This window comes from Ovis canadensis, chromosome 16 (assembly GCF_042477335.2).
Source record: "Ovis canadensis isolate MfBH-ARS-UI-01 breed Bighorn chromosome 16, ARS-UI_OviCan_v2, whole genome shotgun sequence".
NCBI classification, from domain to species: domain Eukaryota; kingdom Metazoa; phylum Chordata; class Mammalia; order Artiodactyla; family Bovidae; genus Ovis; species Ovis canadensis.
The window spans coordinates 20151439-20167303 of NC_091260.1; the positions used below are offsets into that span (position 1 = coordinate 20151439).

The 15865-nt window shown below is 44.2% G+C and overlaps 1 long non-coding RNA gene across 1 annotated transcript; it reads left to right on the forward strand.

Moving 5' to 3' along the window:
* Window positions 1-244: 244 nt before the first annotated feature.
* LOC138421713 (uncharacterized) lies at window positions 245-4832 on the forward strand. The gene is made up of 3 exons (XR_011249605.1): window positions 245-490; window positions 1544-1739; window positions 2165-4832. It is a non-coding gene; the product is annotated as an uncharacterized lncRNA (long non-coding RNA).
* Window positions 4833-15865: the final 11033 nt, after the last annotated feature.

The following is a 15865-nucleotide window of genomic DNA, read 5'->3' on the forward strand; positions in this document are numbered from 1 at the left end:
AAGAAAATTTAGGCCATTTGCTGTTATGAATTCTGTAATCTCCCAAGCAAGGAGACTGACTTAAAGAAATGAAGCAAAATGACAATGGGCTCATTACAAAAAGGGCATTTTAATACTGGAGGCAGGAGGCACGTCACCTCAGAAGAACAGCGCTTCAAGTTGAGGAAATGTCATGTGATGGAAGACCAGCGGCCCTTGCCACCTTTCTCTTCCTCATTTTGCTGGGAGGGGCGCGTGGGAACCCCTCCTTTTTGTAACTGTGTGTGAAGCAGCACACGGAGGGCCTTTAACCTGGGAGTTCACTCTGCATTAGAAGTGTTATGATCGCAGAGGTACCAGCATGAATTTAGGGGCAGGGAAATGGGAGCAAGGTGGCTGGTTCGGATGGAGCTGCTCCAGGATGGATTACAACAGCGCTCATGGAGGACTAAGGCTGGGGGCTCTGTGCCTACGCACGTTACTTCATTGAATTGCTGTCTTGTTGCCAGAGGTTTGTTTCAATTCCTGTGTATTCAGGCCATCTACACTGTGGTTCTGGCCAGAGCTGGCATCTTTATGAAGATGGTGGTGGTGGTGGGGGAGTTGGGGAGGGAGAATGCTTCTGAGACAGAGAAGCTGGAAGGGTGGAGGAATAAACTCTCGACTTAAAATAGAAGGCAGGGACACAAAAGGTGGGAAGGTGAGAGCCATCACACACCCAGAAGGCCAGGGAGAATGGATTGCTGAGGCGACTAGAAAATGGCCTAGCGTCAGTAAGGCAGATCCTGGGCTCACTTGACGAAGTGATCAGCTTGCAGAGGGTGAGCCCTGGGTCCTGAGAATCTAGTGAGAAAGGGAAACAGAGATGTAGGGGTTGAGAGCAGTTCCAGAAGGTAGCAGAGGGGTAGATTTTGTTTCCTTTCTTTTTTTTAATGGAAAGACTTGAACATACTTTTAATCACTCAAACATTAACTGGGTGTGAACTAAGTACTGAGGATTGTGGTCAGTGCTGGAGATTTCAAGATAAAAGGAGGCTCTGCTCTTAAAGAGTTCTCAAGTCTGGGAACTCTTGGAGGGAGACAATGAGAGAGGCGGACAGATAATGCTAAGGCTTTGGGCTAAGAGCTCTCCAGGAGGAAAGCGTGGGCCTCTAGCACAGAGCAAGACTATGTACCTTTACTGAGGAGGGCTGTTGGTCGGGAACAGCATTATAGGGGTCACTGGGGGTGGGGCTTTGAAGGGGTTCTCTGGGCAAAGAATGGACGAATGGCCTTGTAGGCAGAGAAAATAGTGGGTGCCAAGGAACGGAGAGCTCTTAGTCAGTGGTACAGCCAGAGTGCCGAGCACAGTGAGGAAGGGGAGGCTTCTGAGCTTCCCACTAGCCTGAGGACTTTGTGTGTCAGCAGACCGAGGGGCGGAGAAGGCAATGGCACCCCACCCCAGTACTCTTGCCTGGAAAATCCCATGGCCGGAGGAGCCTGGTGGGCTGCAGTCCATGGGGTCGCCAAGAGTCGGACACGACTCACTTTCACTTTGACTTTTCACTTTCATGCATTGGAGAAGGAAATGGCAACCCACTCCAGTGTTCTTGCCTGGAGAATCCCAAGGACGGGGGAGCCTGGTGGGCTGCCGTCTATGGGGTCGCACAGAGTCGGACACGACTGAAGCGACTTAGCAGCAGCAGACTGAGGGGAGACAGCCCGTTGAAAGAAGATGAAGCCATGCTAAGCGAGGGTGAAGGAAGAGAAGCTGAATGAAGGTGAGAGTGATTGGGAGGTAGGGAGGAGGAACATGCCAGGAGCTGGTGGCACCTGGCCTTGCTCTCCTCCCTGTCTGAGTTGCTGTGACCATCTGGCTGGGACGCGGACACCACGAGGGGGAGATGGGGAGGGGGAGAGTGGCTGGAGGAGCCACGCTGGGGAATTCTAGAGAGGGATCAAAGGATGGCCATATTGCCATTATTTGAGATGCACGAAGACTGTCATCAGATATGTAACTGATTCTCACTGACACCGTCGCCCCTGCATCTGTGGTTCTGCTCTTCATGAAGTGTGATCTTCCTTTCTGATATCCGTTTTCTGTGAAGATACCAAGTGCCAGAGGCATGGCTGTTCTGAACAGGAGCCAAAGTATATTGATTACATATTCTCTGTCATCTTGTTGAAGCTTGTTTATATTTCACAGAGTCAAACATTCAGCAACAGGAAGGATTGCTCTTGGAACACCAATTCTTGCTATTGGTGGGAGGTTTTCAATGAAGAGGAAAATCCGGACGAGTATCAAAGCTCAACTGTATTCCTCCCAAAGTTTTGATCTCGAAGAGAAGAATGACATTAAAAAAAGAGCTCGTGGTTCATGTGAAGAGCACTGGCTCTGGAGTTGGGAGGCTCAAGTTTTCATCCAGGTTATACCATTAATATTCTGTGTGACTCTGAACAAAGTTTATTCCTGGTTCTGGCTTGAATTACAGTTTTTCTCCACCCCACCCACATCAATTGCAGAAGAACAATAATAAAACATTAGAAGACTTAAGACTTTCAATCACGATTTTAGAGACATGAACAGTTTCAGGAAATAGTTCTGAATTCTATTCCTATACCTATTTTAGAAAATGAAACTGACTAATGTATGTTTTATCAGCTCATGAAAAGTCAGGTCTGCTCAGGGGATTCACTAGTTTCTACCTTAAGGGAAAAGGAATGATAAGACCAGAATATGAAAAAAAATTCAGCATTGGAGAATCAGAGAAAATCAGACTGACTTACCATGGGAACATTTTGGAGAAACTAAACAGTTAAAGCCGCATAGGGGTTCCTAGGTGCTCATGGTAAAGAACCCGACTGCCAATGGAGGAGAGTAAGAGAGTCAGGTTTGATCCCTGTGTTGGGAAGATCCCTTGGATGAGGGCATGACACTACAGCATTCTTGCCTGGAGAAATCCGTGGACAGAGGAGGCTGGCGGGCTACAGTCCATAGGGTTGCAAAGAGTTGCAAAGAGTTGGGCATGACGGAAGCAACTTAGCGTGCACGCATGCAAAGCAGCATAGGCTAGGCAGAAGTTGTCTGCTGTTTGCTGATGTTATCCATGATGACTTTTACATATAATTTAGATGATTTGTGGCGCATTTTCAAATAGGAGAAAATTTGTGTGGATTCCATAAAAAAAATCAAGGAAAAAAGAAGATAGTCTTTTCAGGAGGATAATAGTGATACTATCTCCTTCATTGTTGTTCAGTTACTCAGTTGTGTCCAATTCTGCAACCCTATGGACTGCAGAATACCAGGCTTCTTTGTCCTTCACCATCTCCCAGAGCTTGCTCAAACTCATGTCCATTGAGTCAGTGATACCATCCAACCACCTCCTCCTCTGTCATTCCCTTCTCCTCCTGCCTTCAATCTTTCCCAGCATCAGGTCTTTCCTAATGAGAAAAGGGATTCTGCAGACATGATTAAGTTCAAGGATCTTGCATTCAGAAATTACCCTGGATTATCCAGGTGGGTCTAGTGTAATTACAAGGAGGAAAGCATGGGGCTGAGGCTAAGAGAGACAGAGACGTGACAACACAGGCAGAGGCTGGAGCGATGCCATTGTTGAAGGGGACCATGAACCCGGGCAGCACACAGCACCCAGAAACTGAAGAAGGCAGGGGATGGATGGTCCTAAAGAGCCTCTAGAAGGAGTGCAGCCCTGTTGACCCCTTGATTTTATCCCCCTAAGGCCCATTTTTGGACTTCTGATCTCAGGTGCTTCAAGATAATCAAGCTGTATTGTTGTAAGCCAGTGAATTTATGGTAGCTTGTTACAGCAGCAGTAGGAAGCGAATCCAGGCTTGCTGAATGGTCCTGATCCTCTGGGTTGTATACTCCTCCTGGCCTACTTCTTTCTGCCCTTTGTCTACCCCACATCTCTTTCTCTTCTAGTCCTGGTCACTTTCTTTTGTAACTGCCCTTGTGATTGTCTTCCATAGGACGTATGCGTCCTGAGTACAGGGAATTGTCTCCTTCACTTCTATGTCTCAGCTGTGGGTGCAGGGCCTAGTGGGGAGGGAGATCTCAGCCACTGGTTGAGTGTACTCAGTGCCAAATGAGGAATTTTCAAATGGGTCAAAAGAATAGATCATAAGGAATTGTGCCTGCCATTTCTGACTTGGTGAGATCTGAGTGTCACCCTTTGATGATACCAGCTGAAGGTGAAGATGGGTTGGGAGGGAATGTGGGAAGTGCCCTTTTATCTGTGAACTCCTTGGTTCTGGGCACTTTCCTCCCCTGTTCTTTCCCTTACACCACGGTCTCCTGAAGTCTGATGCGAACAGCTGGCTTGTGGGTGACTGAATCTGAGTGGGCTGGTGATTCATCTGAGAGAGAGCTCTGCCAAGCCCTATTCAGCTCACATGGCCTGATGACTGGTGGGAAGCAGTGTAGGCTCCTCCGTGTGCTTATTCCCCTCCCATCCTCAGTGCTGGGTCTCCTGGGGCCACAGGCTTTCTGGAGACCCCCATGTAGCTTCTGATCTCGAGGTCTGGACCTTGATGCGGCCCTCGGACTCTGCTTGACCAGTGGAACAAGAAAAGGAATCGTTTCTGTTCTGACAGCAGTTGCACCTCCCTTGAGCCTTTGACTGAGCTCCTGTGAGAACTGTTATTTCTCTTGCTGCTTCCTGTCCTTTCTGTGAACCTGGACAGGGGTTCTCTAGAGGCTGAGCTGTAAATTCCATGCTTCAGATAACTCTGTGCCTGCAACTCCTGGACTCCTTTGCCCCAGGATGCCACAGAAGTCCTTTGCCTCTCTCCTGTTTCTCCTTCTTCTAGAAGTCACTGTCTTTTCTCCTCTTCCATTAAAAAAAAAAAAAAAACCAACAAAACACTTTAGTATTTTTGTCTGCACTGGGTCTTTGTTGCTGTGCTTGGTCTTTCTCTAGTTGCAATGTGCAGGCTTCTCTTTGCAGCGGCTTCTCTTTTTGCAGCGGCTTCTCTTTGCAGCGGCTTCTCTTGTTGCAGCGGCTTCTCTTTGCAGCGGCTTCTCTTTTTGCAGCCGCTTCTCTTTGCAGCGGCTTCTCTTGTTGCAGAGCACAGGCTCCAGGCGCATGGGCTTCAGTAGCTGTAGCGTTCGGGCTCCACCGTAGTGGTGCGTGGGCTCTAGAGCGCAGGCTGAGTAGTTGTGGCACACAGGCTCAGTTGCTCTGTGACATGTGGGATCCTTCCCCTGGATCAGGATCAAACCCATGTCTCCTGTATTGGCAGGCAGATTCGTAACCATCGGGCCACCAGGGAAGTTTTTCTCTTGCATCCTTTCCTCTCCATCCTGGATGACTTTATCAGAGAAAATCTGTTCAGCTTTCTCTGAAAGGAAGGACACCCAGGGGTCCACCTGAGATGCCCTCCTCTACCCAATCTGGCCATCTTTTCACCAGCTGCCAAATTGCTTTGGAAGGTCACATCATACATTTCTTAAAGAAGTCCCTAGGGATTTAACAACTCATAACATTAAAAAGTACTAAAGAACACGGGGTGTTTTGGCCGCCGCTCCTGTCCCTCTGCTGGTTGCCAGCGTTGAATTAACTGATGCTGATGAGGAGCTTCCTGCTTCTTCTCTCACCAGGCTGATGACAGCTCTCTCAAGGGTACACACTAGGTTCAAAGAACAGTCTTCTCTGATAGAGGAAGGCGTTTTGGTGAAGCTAATTACAGTTACATGGAGCGCATATACCCCAAAGAATTGAAAGCAGGGAAACTCGGACAGATATTTGTACACCCACATCCACGGCAGCATTATCCCCAACAGCCAAAATGTGAAAACAAACGAAATGTCTTTAGACAGATGAATAAACAAAACGTAGTCTACACACACTATGGAGTATTCGGTTCAGTTCAGTTGCTCATATATGGAATATTATTCAGCCTTAAAAGGAAATGAAATTTGGGTACATACTACAATGTGGTTTAGCCTTGAAGACATTATGCTAAGAGAAGTAAGCCAGAAACAAAAGGGTAAGTATTGTGTGATTCCATTTAGAATCGTCAGATCAAATGGTGGTTACCAGGGAATGGGAGAGAAGGGAACGAAGAGTTGTTATTTCATGGGTTCAGAGTTTCAGGTTGGGGAGATGAGCAATTTCTGGAAATGGAAGGTGGTGATGGCTGTATGACAGGGTGACTGAACTTAATGCCACTGAATCATACTCTTCAAAATGGTTAATATGTGGGACTTCCCTGGCGGTCCAGTAGTTAAGATTTTGCCTTCAAATGCAGGGGGTGCATGTTCAACCCCTGGTCAAGGAGTTGAGATTTCACATGCCTCATGGCCAAAACACTGAAACATAAAACAAGTAATGGAGCAAATTCAATGAAGACTTTAAAAATGATCTGCATTAAAAAAAATTATCTTTATATGCTGTGCTTAGTCACTTAGTCGTGTCTGCCTCTTTGTGACCCCATGGACTGTAGCCCACCAGCTCCTCCTCTGGGGATTCTCCAGGCAAGAATAAGTGGGTTGCCATGTCCTCTTCCAGGGGATCTTCCCAACCCAGGATTCAAACCCAGGTTTCCCGTATTACAGACAGATTCTGTGCCATCTGAGCCATCGGGGAAGCCCATGTATATTTCATTACAATAAAAAATATTAAAAAAAAAACACGGAATCAAGGTATGCTGGTTTTCCCACAAGTTACATTCATTTTTTTGTTTAAGGGTACCATGGATGGAGGAGCCTGGTAGGCTGCAGTCCATGGGGTTGCAAAGAATCGGACATGACTGAGCGACTTCTTTCACTTTTCACTTTCATGCATTGGAGAAGGAAATGGCAACCCACTCCAGTGTTCTTGCCTGGAGAATCTCAGGGATGGCCGAGGCTGGTGGGCTGCCATCTCTGGGGTCGCACAGGGTCGGACACGACTGAAACGACTTTAGCAGCAGCAGTAGCAGCACACTTATAAAAAAGTCAAAAGACACACAAAAATTGTTGAAGATTACTTATCAGTGTGGTTCCCAATCTATGTACTTTTCTCTTTCCAAGTAATGGTGAGAAAATCTTCTTTAAACAGCACTAAAGTACACCTGCCTACTAAGTAATTTTTCCTGTGACTCTTGCACGCTAATCTAGAAAAGAAAACACATATAATGAGTCAAATGTGTATTTGCAAAAGTGACCAAATAAACTTGGTGACAGTGGCAGCTCCTTGGAGCTGTGCTGGGTCCTTGGATTTTGTAATTTATGTATACACACCAAATAACACTTTTGTCCTGGAAAGTATGTGACCTCCAAGTAGTGGGCATGCTGAAGGGGAGGCTTGAACTAAAACAAAACAAGCAGTCTGATTCCTCTTGGTTCAAGTGATTTTTGTGGCTGAAAGTTGTGTTGAACTTTTGAAAAAGAAATACCACCTGCTCACGCTGTGAATGTGGGTTTGCTGTTTGGGTGGAATAAACACAGACATGATGGCCAGGTGCCCTGAGTGCTTGGCAGGCTTCTCGGGTGATTTCTCGTCAGTCACCTTGCCATTCTCTACCTGCGTGCGCTGCGGCAGTTGGGGCTTCTGGTTGTCTACATCACACATGCCCCAGACTTCCAGGACAACCCAGATTGTATTTTGTAAAAATAATTTTGGGTGCAGGTGTTGTGAGAAAGGATGTACCTCCACTAATGTAATTTAGAACAAAGATAATATTAAACCACAAAATATGTATAAGGAACTCCAACAAGATTTTTTGTTTTGCCCTGATTATTAATTCAAAACTGTTACGAAATATCAAAGTGCAACTATTTCATAGTATTCATCTTCTCTCCATCTTTTCCTCCTTCCTTCTTTTTCCCTCCCCTCCTCACTTCCTTCCCTTTTGTCTTCATTTTTCTCATTTGCTTGGTTTTGCTATGCATGCATCCCAAGTAGTACTGCTTTGTCCACTTTCTGTGAAATCCTGTGCTTCCAAAACAAAATGTCAGATAAAACTTATTTGTCCTACTTTGCTACCGTGTCTTTAGGCAAGGAATATAGGTGACTACAAGATTATATGAAAAGGAAATAGGAAAAGGAGTACGTCAAGGCTGTATATTGTCACCCTGCTTATTTAACCTATATGCAGAGTACATCATGAGAAATGCTGGGCTGGAAGAAGCACAAGCTGGAATCAAGATTGCCAGGAGAAATATCAATAACCTCAGATATGCAGATGACACCACCCTTATGGCAGAAAGTGAAGAAGAACTAAAGAATCTCTTGACAAAAGTGAAAGAGGAGAGTGAAAAAGTTGGCTTAAAGCTCAACATTCAGAAAACTAACATCATGGCATCCCGTCCCATCACTTCATGGGAAATAGATGGGGAAACAGTGGAAACTGTGGCAGACTTTATATTTTTGGGCTCCAAAATCACTGCAGATGGTGACTGCAGCCATGAAATTAAAAGACTCTTACTCCTTGGAAGAAAAGTTATGACCAGCCTAGACAGCATATTCAAAAGCAGAGACACTACTTTGCCAACAAAGGTCCATCTAGTCAAGGCTATCGTTTTTCCAATGGTCATGTATGGATGTGAGAGTTGGACTGTGAAGAAAGCTGAGCGTCGAAGAATTGATGCTTTTGAACTGTGGTGTTGGAGAAGACTCTGGAGAGTCCCTTGGACTGCAAGGAGATCCAACCAGTCCACTCTGAAGGAGATCAGCCCTGGGTGTTCATTGGAAGGACTGATGCTGAAGCTGAAACTCCAGTCTTTTGGCCACCTCATGTGAAGAGTTGACTCATTGGAAAAGACCCTGTTTATGGGAAGGATTGGGGGCAGGAGGAGAAGGGGATGACCAAGGATGAGATGGCTGGATGGCATCACCGACTCAGTGCACATGAGTTTGGGTAAACTCCGGGAGTTGGTGATGGACAGGGAGGCCTGGCGTGCTGCAGTTCATGGGGTCGCAAAGCACTGGACACGACTGAGCGACTAAACTGAACTGAACAAGATTATATACTTCACAGGAGTTTTTGAGGGAGATATAAGTGTTGACAATGATTGGTAAGAGTTACCTGAAAACAGAAAAGACAGGGAGGGCGTGGAGGTGATGGCTAACCCTAGCATTTCCTTCTCTGTCAACAGCCTTCCTCAACTAGCACATATGGAAGCCTCTCCCAGCAGAAAATGAATGGGAGCCCAAAAGAGAACAGGAAATGATGTGCCTTTAGATGGCTGGGTGGCCTGGTGGGGGTTGAGGAGTTTTGGTTCTACTGGCCTCTAGAGCCAGCCCATTGGATGAGGCTGGGAGCTAGGATGAAGGGAGCTCTCTCCCTGGGGGTGTTGTTGGCAGACTCAGGAGGAAGAGGGTCCTCTGGTTTCTTTTAGGTTGTCCACATGACTCAGGTTGGCATGACAGAAAAGGGGCAGACACACTAGTCCCCAAGTAAAGATTATATATTTGATGGGCCGTTTCCCTATAATCCAGAAGTGGAGGTTGTGTCTGGGTGATGAAAAGACTCTTCTAGTAGCATTTGAAATGCTGCTCGATGGTAAAAGTAGTAACAGTAATTACAGTTAATAGGTTGGCTAAGTGCTTTTTTTTGCATCATCGCATTTCAACCTTACATTGCACTGCTGTTTTCTTCTTTACAATAAATTGTGGAAAATTCTGAAAGAGATGGGAATACCAGACCATCTGACCTGCCTCTTGAGAAACCTGTATGCAGGTCAGGAAGCAACAGTTAGAACTGGACATGGAACAACAGACTGGTTTCAAATAGGAAAAGGAGTACATCAAGGCTGTATATTGTCACCCTGCTTATTTAACTCATATGCAGAGTACATCATGAGAAATGCTGGGCTGGAGGAAGCACAAGCTGGAATCAAGATTGCCAGGAGAAATATCAATAACCTCAGATATGCAGATGACACCTCCCTTATGGCAGAAAGTGAAGAAGAACTAAAAAGCCTCTTGATGAAAGTGAAAGAGGAGAGTGAAAAAGTTGGCTTAAAGCTCAACATTCAGAAAACGAAGATCATGGCATCCAGTCTCATCACTTCATGGGAAATAGATGGGGAAACAGTGGAAACAGTGTCAGACTTTATTTTTTGGGGCTTCAAAATCACTGCAGATGGTGATTGCAGCCATGAAATTAAAAGATGCTTACTCCTTGGAAGGAAAGTTATGACCAACCTAGACAGCATATTTAGAAGCAGAGACATTACTTTGTCAACAAACTTTCATCTAGTCAAGGCTATGGTTTTTCCAGTAGTCATGTATGGTTGTGAGAGTTGGACTATAAAGAAAGCTGAGCACTGAAGAACTGATGCTTTTGAACTGTGGTGTCGGAGAAGACTCTTGAGAGTCCTTTGGACTGCAAGGAGATCCAACCAGTCAGTCCTAAAGGAGATCAGTCCTGGGTGTTCACTGGAAGGACTGATGTTGAAGCTGATACTCCAATCCTTTGGCTACCTGATGCTAAGAGCTGACTCATTTGAAAAGACCCTGATTATGGGAGGGATTGGGGGCAGGAGGAGAAGGGGACGACAGAAGATGAGATGGCTGGATGACATCACCGACTCGATGGACATGGGTTTGGGTGGACTCTGGGAGTTGGTGATGGACAGGGAGGCCTGGCGTGCTGTGGTTCATGGAGTTGCAAAGAGTCAGACATGACTGAGTGACTGAACTGAACTGAGTATAGGCACTATTATTATCTGCAACATATATATATATATATATGACATATATATATATACACATCTATCTATCTATATATGTAGTATCTTGGTTTTATATAGTGAAACTCAAATAATTTGTTTGCCTGAGGACAGAGAGACTAAGAGCAAACTCTTCATTATATGTCTATTTATTTCCACCATCTTTTACTGTTTTCAACACTGTTGATTCTTATATTTTGCTAAGAAATAATTTGATCCACTGTGAGTGTCAGGAAAGGAAAGGAAGTCTTGTTTGGAAATCACTGCCGGGGATTTGCTGCAAGTAGAATAGGGAGGGAAACTGGCTTCTCTGAGCCAAACTCCTTGCCAGTGAAGCCAGGCAGTCCTTCCCACAGTCTGGGTGCTCTGATGGCATAAAACAGGAGTGTTTCAGTTTTATTGGAATGTGGGAATGACAGTAAAAAAAAAAAAAGAAAGAAACAGCTTTGAGGTGTGGTTTTTTTGAGGTGGCATGGAGATGAAGTTTTTTTTTCATGTTTCAGTTTGAGCAGTAAGAGAAGTTGAGCAATCTTCAGTTCTGAATAAAAAGAAAAGCCAGCATTCCAGCGTCAGCCAGTGATGCGGAACTACCCTTGAGGGAGATGGTGGTGGGTGGGAGCCGCCAACTGGAGGGACCCCAGCTTAGTGCCCTGGGGGGAAGGAACCCCGACCGGAAGCGCTCTCTGGCTGTGCTGGCTCTTCTCTGCCACCGCTCTCATTCCCTGCCCTGTGCCCGGGAGCCTGGTCCCTGAAGATTGCCCGTCCTGGGCTTCCTTGCACTGTCTTCTGCTTGGGTGTGGCCCATGGGAGGTACCAGCCAGAAGGTGAGGTGGCAGGAGAAAAGAGAGGCTTGGATATTCTTTATTCTCTTCCTGCTCTGATGATGTGCCTCTAGAAGTTGCTATTTCCTCTTCGGAGACAACTCTAGCAGGCCGCCTCCCCTTAATGGTTCCGGGGCAAACTGGGTTCAAGTCTCATTCATTCTCCTTCATGTCCCCTCAGCCCCAGGGACTGTAGTAGATGTTATCAGTAATGTCCAATTAGGAAAACAAAAAGCCCTTGATGTTTTAAGAACAGAAGGATTTAATGCAGGGGATTTCTTACAGTGCTAATTGGAAGGGCTGTATTGGGGTGGGGGGCGGCAACGTTGGAGCAAAAAGGAGAAACTGTGTGTGTGTCTGTGTGATATACAGGAGCAACTGAGGATTTCCTAAGTCCACTGATTGCTAGCTAATGGTTGTGGGTCATTTCAGAAAATCTGAGCCTGGATAGAAGGACAGGAAGGGTGGCATGAATGTATAGAAAATGAATTTGTTTTTTAATTTAGGCAAACTAGGGCCTATAGGCCAAATCTAGTTGCCACCTGTGTTTATCAATAAAGCTTTATTGAAACACAGCTCCACTCACTTGCTTATGTATTGTCTATAGTTGTTTTTTCCCCCTGGAGTAGGCCCTCCTGAGTTGTTACAACAGAGACCTTATGGCCACAAAGCCTAAAATGTTTGCTCTCTGACCATTTACAAAAAAAAGTCTGCAGATTGCTGCTTTAGACTGTTGTGTAGAGTTTCTCAAGAATTAAGATCCTTAGCAAAAGGAGCCTTAGGAATCATCTTGTCTCATTTTATAGATGAGGAAACGAATACCCACATTCTCCCGGCTAGCTTAAATCTGTATTTTAAGAAAGACACATAGGAGAAAAACTAGAGGGAATTTGGAGAATAAAATCAACAGTTTTTAAACATCCTTTGAGGAAAGTGAAACTTTCATGATAGAGGTTGGAAAATTAAAAGTATAACAACAATTAGCTGTGGATTACGAGAAAAGGAGCTGAACTGTAATTTTCTATTTCCACATAAGAAAGCTTTTCCCAAATGTAAATTGGTCAGATGCTGGAATTGGGTTTGTAAAGGAGTTCTGGGCCTGGTGACCTTTTAAACAGGGTTGGGACAGCTGCTTCAAGCAGCTTAGGCAGAGGTTGATGTGCTTTCTGAGACAGTACCCAAACTTGTTCTTCATTCATTCACCACCGAATGGTTAGCAGGAAGGCAGGGACCCAAGGCAGGGTAGGGCAATACGGCATAGTGTCTGTCCGTGGTGTATGCTCACACACACAGTATTCTTTCTTTACACCCTTGGCCATGCTGAAAATTATCTTGAGACTAGTCAGCTATCAGATGTTGATGCAAGCATTTGTCATCTGGGTTGTAGGAGCTGCTTGAGCTTGCTGATTCTGAGATCAGAGTGGTGGAGTTTTCATCTTAGTCCCTGAAAAAAATATCTTCAGTGATAATTTGGAGGAGTTGTAGATTCAAATTTCACTGATATCTTTTTGATTTGAGAACAGGAAAAAAATAGCAAAGTTTGAGTTAATCATAGTACATGGCAAGTTCAGTCATTGCTAATGGATGTCAGCTGCAAAACTACAAAATGATTGGGTTGTTTTCATTTGTGGAGGATCTTTTGGGGGGATACTTGAAGCTCCGGCAGACTCACCTCTTGGTAGACTATGTAGAGAATACATAGGTCTCTTATTTTAACACAAACTCTGAAGAGATAAGAATAGCATATTATTTAATTTCTATATTTCAAGTCCTAGGCACAGCCTTGCACATTTTAGGGGCAGGATAAATACTTTTTTCTTTTGTGGGGGTAGCGGGCGGTGGTGGTAGGGAGAGTAGCAGGTATGCATTAAATTGTGGCATTTCATCTTTATGGTGAGCTACCTGGGATGGACAGTGAAGTGGTGTTATAACAAGGAATGCCCCTGAGGTCTTGTGTTTCCTAGTCCAAGGCACTGCTGTCCTTCCCTCTGCAGATCAAGGTCATCCCAGTTTAGATCTGCTGACAGGTAGGAATTGCTTAAGCAGCACATTTCTGGGAGTTCACACTGATGTCTTGACAATAAAGCTGGAATTTATATTGAGCCTTTCATCTTTGAAATTCAATGTTCTAATCTTTACGACTTACTTGTGAGGTATGAGAGAGCTGTTTTAATTACCTTCTTTTCAGGTAGAGGGGGAATGTGTTGGAGATATAGGTTCAAGGACCTTCTCAGAAACTCCCAATGAGTCAAGACCAAGGTGGGAATGGAGCTGGACATTTTGTAGCTCCATATTAAAGTAGTCTTTATTTTCTTTCTCCAAGTGAAAAGCTGGGTAAATGCAGCATGCTTTTTAAACATTGCCTTAAGACAGGGATGTTTGCAATGCTTTTTTTCCTAGTATGTTTCAAATGTGTTTAAGTCAGAGAGATGGCAATCAAAGAAATTGCAAAGTCTATATTTTCTAAAATCTCTTCTAATGTACTTATAAGGTCTTTGGCCCAACTGCTGGATTTAATTTGAGGCTTAGAAGATAGTCATCATCTCTACTCTTCCCCCTTAGCCTGGTTTTTCTTCCCAGCTTCCCAATTGATCTTTCCTTAAAGTAACTATTAAAATGTCTCTGTTACAACTCACAGGCTTGTGATGACTGGTGCTTCCCAGCCAAATCCAAGGCTTTAGGCAGATTACCTTTTCCCTCTGGTCATAACACAGACCCTAAAGATTGACTCAGAAGGGATGGCTGAAAGCTCAAGACTTTGCCTTTTTTTTTTAATTTAATTTTTTATTGGAGGATAATTACTTTGCAATATTGTGATGGTTTCTGCCATACTTCAACATGAAACAGCCATAGGGATATACATGTCCCCTCCCTCTTGAGCCCCCCTCCCACCTCCCTCTCCATTCCATCCCTTTAGGTTGTCACAGAGCACCGGCTTTGGGGTCCCTGCATTACATAGCAAATTCCCATTAGCTATCGGTTTTACATACGGTAGAGTGTATGTTTTAATACTACTCTCTCAAGTCATCCCACCCTCTCCCTCCCCCACTGTGGTCAAAAGTCTGTTCTTTATGTCTGCGCCTCCTTTCCTGCCCTGCAAATAGGATCATCAGTACCATCTTTTTGGAATCCGTGTATAATTTATGCGTTAATATATGCTATTTGTCTTTCTCATTCTGACTTACTTCACTCTGTTTAATAGACTCTAGTTTCATCACCTCATTAGAACTGACTCAAACAGGTTCCTTTTTATAGCTGAGTAATATTCCATTGTGTATACGTACCACTTCTTTATCCACTCTGCTTTATCCATTCATCAATCAGTGCCTCTGTGTTCTAGCTATTGTAAAGAGTGTTGCAGTGAACAATGAGATATATGTGTATTTTTCAAAGTTATGGTTTCCTGGGGGTTTCCAGTAGTGGGATTGCTGCGTCATATGATAGTTTTATTCCTAGGTTTTTTCTTAAAGGAATCTCTGAACTGTTCTCTATTGTAGCTGTATCAATTTGCATTCCCACCAATAGTGCAAGACAGTTCTCTTTTCTCCACATCCTCTCCAGTATTCATTGTTTGTAGACTTTTAGATGATGGCTATTCTGACTAGTGTGAGATGATACCTCCTTGTAATTTTGATTTGCATTTCTCTAATATTGAATGATATGAATGATGTGGAGCACCTTTTCATGTGTTTATTAGCCATCTACACCTTCTTTGGAGACATGTCTTTTTAGCTCTCCTGCCCACTTTTTCACTGGTTTGTTTGTTTGTTTGGTACTGAGCTGTGTGAGCTGCTTGTATAATTTGGAGATTAATCCTTTGTTAGTTGTTTCATTTGCTATTATTTCTCCCATTCTGAGGGTTGTCTTTTCACCTTGCTTATAGTTTCCTTCATTGTGCAAAAGCTGTTAAGTTTAATTAAGTCCCATTTGTTTATTTTTGTTTTTATTTCCATTATAGCAGGAGGTGTGTCATAGAATATCTTATTGTGACTTACATCAAAGAGCGTTCTTCCTATATTTTCCTCTAAGAGTTTTATAGTTTCTGGTCTTACACTTAGGTCTTTAATCTATTTGAAAATTCAAGACTTTATAATTAAAACATGATGGTTATTTGGAGGACAATGGAGAGTGGCAATACAAGGGAAAAACTGGTCTCTGTAAATAGGAGACCTAAGTTGGTTACACAAAGCGGATGGAATAATCTGTGTTTGGTGATTCAACAATAGCAGCTTCCTCAACCTGTCTCATTGGCATTTATCAAACAGTCAACCATCTCAGAATCCTTGACAATTAATCCGTATACCATCCATTGTTGTTAAATATTCTGAGCTGAACTTTGCAGAAGAGCTGTACCAGCAGGCTTTATTATTTGACCTGCAGGACAAGATGGGAAACCATGGCTGACCTA